Below are 6737 nucleotides of genomic sequence, written 5' to 3' on the forward strand. Positions count from 1 at the left end.
CTGATCAAGTTATCTGATTCCCAGTTTCACTGAGAAAGCAACTGAAGTTCAGAGACGTATAATTGCCCTGAGATGCGGTGTGCTGATAGCGTTTGGATGGTGACTTTAGGATCTTAAAGAATCAACAGACACTTTGGGTGCTGGGGCTAGCAGTTCCATGCATTTTCAGAAGGGAAGGGAGTTCCTTCATGCTGAATCCTGGGAGAGTCAGAATAGTGTGCGTAGGGTTGGAAGAGGTAGACACACCTGTCTGGCTGATTGGGGAAGGGAGGGTGTTTTCTCAGACTACTGGTTGTGGGCGGCTCCCCTCTTGAGGAGCCTGCCCGTCTGCATTCTTAGAACTTGCTCTGAAACCCTGGTGTAATTCAGAGGCTCAGAGACCCCTGGCCTGTAAATGCCACAGATTAAGTGGCTGGGCCAGCCAAATCTGGGCTTGACTCATACTCTGGCCAAATAACATGGAGACTTGGGGGTCACATGGACCTGGGATCAGATCCTTAGTCCACCACCGATGCTTGGGAAACCGTGTGTTTCTTTGAACGTTGGTGTCCTCACCTATAAGATGAGAGTAGTACTAGCAATTGTCTCCTCTTGGGGTTGTGGAGGTCTATCTGATCATGCCTGTGGATTGCTCAACAAAGGGCCGAACTGCAATGAGCGCCCAATAAAATATTAGCCATTATTAGACGTGATTTAATTGGCAAAACTTCACAATATTCCAAACGCTGATTGTTATTAAGGTTTCACAGTCTTGATCTGAAATGAATGCAGAAGTTGGCCACAAAACTTAACAGGTTGTGCATCCACCTTCTCAATTTTTCACATGGAAACTGTTTCTGTGGCTCTGGCTGGCAATCATGAGGAGGCATCTCTTCTGCCCTCCTGGGACAGGTAACATGTAGCTTTGGGGTTGGGGCCCATGCAGGGGTCTGGAGCTCACCAACATTACATCTCTGACTCCTAACTGATGCAAAAACCCCAGATGGCCCACAAGCTCTTGTCCTCACATCCCAGCCACCAATCTGCCGTCATTACAAGAACCTGCTGTCTCCCAGCCCAAGGCTTCAGGGAGAAGCTGCAGAGAAGGAAATACATTTCAGTCTCTGTGGACTTGGTGACAGTCTTCCTGTCAAAGGCTCTCGCCAACTATGGCCAGAGAAGAAACGTGTGTGCTCGACACCACAAAAGTAGTTGTCACTCTGGCCAGGAGACACACAAATCTCAGATCTGTCCATAGAGGGGTTGGCAGACCTGGGAGGTGGCCTGGAGGTGTGCAGTATAGAAGGAAAGAGATTCCAGAAAGGGCACCCCCAAGAGATAATGATCTGCCCACAGGCCATGATTTCTAGGACCTTTCATTTCAGGGGAGCTGGGAAATTATGTCTCATAACCAAGGAATCTTATTCCATACCTTTTACTCAAACTCCTTCCCATGATGGGCACCCTGGGGTCCTCAGGATAGGATTCCTGGGTGGGACACTGAAGTTGGACACTGCACTGTATTAGGACATCCCAGTGATTGTCTGCTCTCCAGAAGACAAAGAGAGCTGAAACATAAAAATGACTTTACTACTTAATTATTCACTCAGTCACTTCCTCATGTGACCATTTATCTAAAACACTCTCATCGGACATGTAGCGAGTTCCACTTCCATGACTCAGTTTTCTCAAGTGGGCTGTTTTGACGAATAAATGAAACAGTGTACCTTGACTCTTATCACAAAGCCTGAACACAAGTGTGTGCCTAATCAACAGTAGTTATTATTAGGAGTAGCATGTAGGAGGTGTTGTGCCGGACATTGGAGCTACAGACAGAGAAGGTCAACCCTCCGCTCTTGGAAAGCTCTCGGGTGAATAGGGAAAACAATAAAACATTTGTAGAAGCATGTTCCAGGTGTGATAGGACAGAAGAGGGAGTCACTAATTTCACATGGGGAAAGCAGAGCAGTTTTCAGAGAAGGGGAGAGCATTTCAAAGGGGTTTTGAAGGATGGATAAGAGTTCACCATGGATCGGACTAGAAATCCTGAAGAGGAATTAGCATTGTGTGTATGAAAGCACAGAGGCCTATTAAAAATATCTCTCGCTCCCTCTCTCTTTTAGGCTAAGGCTCCAGACAGACTAGCCTAGCGACACACTTGTGTGCATTACAGGCCAGGTGTCAGTTCTCATGCTCCATTGGCCCCAATGGAACTCTACCAGCTCCCCTGGGAACCTGGAGGCTATGACCCTGAATTGGAACTAAGCCCAGCTGGGCTTTGAACTAATACCTTGTCACAATGTTGATCATAAAGCGTTGGCTGGGCTCCTGCCAGGCCAGCCCTCCAAGGGTAGACTCACAAGGCTGCCTCTACCATCTCAAGTTCAGTCAGAAATAGAACCTTCATACCTGTTCTGAAATTCAGTCCAGTAAAGGATGCCCGACAGTGGGCGGGATGAGAAATCTGGGGATTTTAGGGGGAATTGGTTTCCCACAGTCCTCGAGTGAGTTAGGGACAGGGGCTAGCGTGGAGCAGAAAGTCTTGTTCTGAAGTCACAAGGCTCCCATTTACTGACTCCTCCACTCCTCTTCCCTTGTTCTTCCTGCCAGGGACCTCGACTTCATTTAGTCTTGAAACACCTTGAAACGCCCGGTGCTAGGGACTCTTTTAGGTGCTTGGTGTGCGACACGCCAAACCAAACCAAACCAAACCAAGTCTTTGTCCTTGTGCAACGTACACTCTAATAGGATGGCAGAGAGGAATAGAGTCCCTGCTTTTATGGAGTTCGTCTGAGTGGAGCTGACAGAAAATAAGCAGGAGGCCAAGTCAGTGCTAAGCACCGTGAGGGAGATAAACGCAGAGAGAGAGAGCAAAGGAGGGTCCTACTGTGGTCACAGGGGAAGACCTGCCCAAGCACACGACCTTGCCCGGAGTCCTGAAGGATGCGGAGGGGAGGCACCTTCTGGCCTAACGAGGCTGCTAGTACCTTTGGCTAGAGCAGCCTCAGGCTGTGGTTCTTAGGAAAGCAGCCCAGCACACAGGATGTAGGACACCCTCTGTCCCCCCCAGCCAGTGACTTGTATTGTCTCTAGTGCCTTCTTGTCTCAGCCTGTGAAACCCTTCCCCGGTTTTGTCTACTGGGTCAACTTTTTGTGTGTCCACAGATAGTTTGTGTCATGGTTCTCAGGAAGTTTTTCCTTGATCTCTGTCTCTGCACCAGGCAGAGCTCAGCCCTTCCCTGCTCTGAGAGGACCTTTTCCAAATGCAGCCACCACGTAGGGACCACATGGTATGGGACTGTGCTGGTTGGTTTCCCTGCTAGTCTGTGACACCCTGAGGGCAGAAATGGCACTGGGTTTGCCTCTGTAGCCCAGCACTTAGCTGGACACACAGTAGATGCCTAATCAACATCTGTTGTTGGAAGCTTAAGCCGTTTAGCTCCCTGAGGGCAAGAGCCCCATCTCCTAACTCTGTACTGCTCCCTTGTCCCTCCATTCCCAACCCCCGTCCCCACTGTGCCTGGTGCATACCAAGAACCTGATAAATGCTTATGGAATAAATGATTATTTTAATTACTCAGTGAGTCACCATAGGGTTTCTTTAAATAGCACTCTTTCTGGTACATTTAAATGTTCATTTATAAATAATTAACTATGTCACCAGGAAGCTTGGAGAAAGGAGACATACAGGGTAAGGAGAGGCAGGCAGAAAAGCTTCATGCTGCAAGGTTAACAGGACAGTGGACAGGAAACAATGACGATCATGGAGCTGGATTTCTTGGGCAAAAGCCCAAAACTATCTGCGTGACACCAAGCCCTCATGGCCACCGGCAAATGGGAACGTCTTTTGACTTACGTTGCATCTGAGGCTGGTTGAGGGTCAGATGTACCCAATAATCTCCTAGGACTGGGGAGACCACAGTGCACACGGCAGGCAAGGTGTCTTCAAGGGACTTTTAATCCAAGGGACTTTTAATATGGTCAGCCTCACATCAGTGGCTCCCTGTGAACCACACACCCTGGTGTTCACGCCCCTGTGGTCTGTGCCCACGTGGCTCACTTGTGCTGATGAGACCTTGGGAAGCAGAGGGCAGGTAAAGAAATGACACACACTTGCACGTTGGCACTTCTCCGCCCAGGACCCCCACTCTGGAAGCCAGCCTAGTGCTGTGGGAGAAGGTCAGTTGAACTGCTGGAGGCTGAGAATTCAGGCGGATGGCGCCCTGGGGGGTGAGAGCCCATCTGGATGGTCCAGCCCCAGATGGCTCCCAGTGAAGCTCCCAGGTGAATGCAGAGGGACCTCAGCATCTCTGCGGGCAGCAGAATAACCACCCAGTCAGACTCAGACAGCCACAGGATTAGAGAAGTAATAAATCACGGTTGTTGTAAGCACTGAGCAGCACCGATGCCGTGAACACAAACATACATGAAAATGCATTAGACAAATGCTAACTGCCGTTCTACTGCCAGCTCTAAAATTCATTTCTAGAGGCAGCTACGGGACTCAGGAAAGCTGAATAAACGTGAGCTAGTGGGAAAATATAACACGAGCAGTTGGCATTTGTTTTTTGAAATCTTGCAATGCACCGCAAAACTCACTACTGCTACTACTAGCTCCAAGAAGAGTCATACTTCAGTGTGATTTTTCCGGGCAACGGCATTGTGCGAAGCGACTACCGTGGGTCACCTTTAATCTGAAAAGCAACTCCATGAGCTTGTGCGTCATGGATGCGCATTTTACATATCAAGACACCAAGGCACAGAGGGGCTTGGAAACGTGCCCTGCGCTCTGTAGCTGGGTCGGTGGTGATGCTGGGATTCGGGCATCGGCAGACTCACTAGACTTGCCACTCAAAAGCCAGGTCCCTGGAGCGGCAGCCCCGGCCTCACCTGGGAGCTCAGAGTCTCAGCCAAGACAGACCCCAGAGCCACGGCACCAGAATCTGCATGTTAACAAGATCCCCCGATGATACGTGTGCGGAAGAAAGTTTGAGAAGAGCTGATCTCAACCACACTGGAACTTACATTCGGCCCGGTTAACGGGCTCCCAGGTGGTTCTTATGCTCGTTAAGTTTTGACAGCCACAGGCCTAAGGGAGCAACTTAGTTCCACAGGGCCCAGATCTAGTCTCCCCACACTGTGGAGTAAGCAAACTTAGGCTTTCTGCTAAGGATGCATGTGACATAATGAAAATAATACACCTTTCAGTGCTTGGCAGATTTGGATGGGAAGCTAGCTTTGCCACCTGTGGGCTGTAACCAGCAAGTCACTTCTTACCACCTCAACTTCCTCATCTGTAAAATGGGTGTGCTGACGCATAGTGAATCCCCACCTTCACTCTCTTTGATGTGATCCATCCAAGGAAGCATCCGTTCTTGTGTTTTGGTTGGAAGGTTTGTCAGTAACTTCTTTGAAGTTTAAAGTGCATTTACAGTGTTTATAGTGTCAAGTAGGGCAGGATCTGGACACTTGGCCACTGTCTCTCATGGGTGAGTGAAATGAGAGGGTTGGATGCTATCATCTTGATGCATGGATGGACTGCCTATGCATCTGGTAGCTCCTGCATGGATTCTGGTGCTGGTGGTGGTGGTTGTGTGTGTGTGTGTGTTGAGGAGTGGAAGGAGGAGGGGGCTTCTGGATATTTTATGAATTTCTTCTCTTGTCAGGGATGAAGTCTACCCCCTTCCCAGCTTCTCAGGGTAGAAGGCAGAGGTGATTTCCAAGCCAACCGAGAATTCTTAGTTGTATTTTGGCTTTGATTTCCTGAGGGCTGAGGAAGCACAGTTGTAGGAGACAAAAAGCAAAGTTACTTTAAAAACTGAGAAGTCCTAAGTTCCAAGCATGAGTGGTAAATTAACAGGGGAGATGTTTGGGGAACCAAGTGGGGGGATGCTCCGGGGCCTCTCAAACCCCACCAGGAGACCCCTACTTACCCTCCACACATAAAAGATAGGGGTGTGTGGTATCACTTTGGATCTGGCTGGTTTGCCTGGGTAGATGGCTGCTCACCTACCATCTTTAGCATGAGCCTGGGGGAGGCGTAGGAGACAGCCAGCTGGCACCCTGGGGGTTAGAGTGTTTGGCTTCTGTAGAAGGCAGTTGCCTTCCTGCCTACCAGTGCAGACCAGCACTCAGTGATGTGTATCTTCAGCCCAAACACTGTGCCTACATTCTTCATGTTCCTTTATACCCAGTTTTTTTTTTCCCCTTCATCCTCCTCTCAATAGAACTTTCCCCTCAGGCATGGTGATGAAGACCTCCCTCCCTGTGACACAGCCTGGGCTCTGCAAGGCATGAGCCTCATGGGAAGAGATCCTGCGACAGTATTTAATCCTGGCATCCAAGGATGGGAGCGATGATTGGTTTTATGCACTTATCTGCCTAATGAGTGTGTCTCCTGGAAAACTTGGGGACCACTGGGAGGCTGCTGGTGGAGATTAGGAGGGCGGCTAGGGTGCTGTGCTTTTTTCAGACTCGATTGTGTACGGGCTGTTCAGGTATTCTGTACAGTACATGGCTGAATTCCCACCCTGTTGATTCAGAATGCATACAATTATTCTTATATTGCAAATGAGGGCACAGCCCCAGAGAGGTGAAGTAACTTCGTCAAGTTTATGCAACTGACAAGAGAGGTGGGCATCCACCTAATTCTTCTCTTGCGAATTTCATCCTTGGGACTTCAGGGTCGTCAAACCAGAATCTAAGCATGGAAGGACCCTTGGAGTTCATTCAGCCCACATGCCCACTGAAGACAGGAT

Source organism: Neovison vison, chromosome 12, assembly GCF_020171115.1.
Source record: "Neovison vison isolate M4711 chromosome 12, ASM_NN_V1, whole genome shotgun sequence".
NCBI lineage: Eukaryota > Metazoa > Chordata > Mammalia > Carnivora > Mustelidae > Neogale > Neogale vison.